Source organism: Rattus norvegicus, chromosome Y (genome assembly GCF_021556685.1).
Source record: "Rattus norvegicus strain SHRSP/BbbUtx chromosome Y, alternate assembly SHRSP_T2T, whole genome shotgun sequence".
NCBI lineage: Eukaryota > Metazoa > Chordata > Mammalia > Rodentia > Muridae > Rattus > Rattus norvegicus.
The window spans coordinates 52,769,628-52,771,142 of NC_141555.1; positions in this window are offsets into that span (position 1 = coordinate 52,769,628).

The following is a 1,515-nucleotide window of genomic DNA, read 5'->3' on the forward strand; positions in this document are numbered from 1 at the left end:
AAAAGCCATGAGCTCTAAGGAAAGAAAAGAGCCCTTCCAAACACCTGCCCTTTGGGATAAAGATATTAATGATATAAACTCTCTGACTTACAGGATCCACTAGAAGCAGGGAAGTCCAGATGCTTCTCACAGGCTCTGAGCTCCTGATTCCATGTGTGGAAGGTTCAGATCAATTCTATCTCTTCAACTTACCTACTCGAGGTACCTACCAAGGACTCAGTGAGATTCCCCAGGGTCGCCATATTTCTTCCTTTTTTTTTTTATACCAAGACAGAAGGCCATCTTCTTTCTCCCCATCTCTGAGCTTTACATTCTCTTTGTTTTCAATCCCAAATTGATGTTTCCTCTGAACTAGAGGCCAATTAGTAAACCCTATATGTACTGAATGAATATACAAGAGGCATTTGCAGACACAACAACACTTGTGACAACACAGGAGAAGATAGGGCTCTCCAGGATACAAGAGATTTTTCATGGAAGGCCTAATGATGATATCACTGAGAACCGCCATGGCCTACCTACAAACAGCTTTCCTTACACTGACCAGATGTGAGAGTGCCTTTTCCAGGTATGTCTCCTGTGACACAGGAAAAACCTTTATGTACTCCATCTCTCGCTTCAATAGTGTTTACATGCTATGAATGGAGAAAGTTATTCAGGGTCCTGGCATGGGTAGAAATGATCTAGGAACTTGGAGCAGAGAAGATTCTTCTGGATAATATTTTTATTCCCAGGTCCAAACGTGTGACATACCGTTCAATTTTCAATGTTTTCTCTCTCTTGTAAAGGCCAGTATTTTCCCTTCAGACCTTTAGATGAATGAATATTGTATTTCTCTGATTTATTGTACATTCTTTGATAGGTGACTTTATAAATATTCCTGAATATGTATTCAAAAATTATGTTTCGAATTCCATTTTATGCTACGTTTTTGGCAAGAAATGGGCCCCAGCTATAGAGTGAGTATAACAGTGTAAATACTGTGTACCTACTTCAAATGACAAACTCCCAAATCCTTATTTTATCCAAAGATTACCAGACATCAATAAAGCAAAGGACTACATGACTATACATTTCAGTTCTCTAGTCATATTTGATATCTGTACGACACTATCTACCTTCCTGTATTCTCATGACCTGACTTAAAGATTTAGATGTGTTTCTGTGATTCTTTCTTAAGGCCAAATATAAGAAACAGGAGGATGGGCAGGGGGAAGAAAGACTTGAAGAACAGTGAATCCTCAACTTCAATACCTTCATAAGTACAGGGGGAATCTATTTGACATTGTCATTTGTAAATTCTACATTCCTGACCTATTTGTGCAGAATGCATGTTAACATTCAACCTAACCACCTATGCAAATAGTTGTAGGAGCTACCAAAATACATATATATATATATATATATATATATATATATATATATATACATATATAAAAATATAAATATAAATACACACACACACACACATCAGCCTCCAAACTAGATAAGTGTGATGAAGCTAAGAAGTGCATT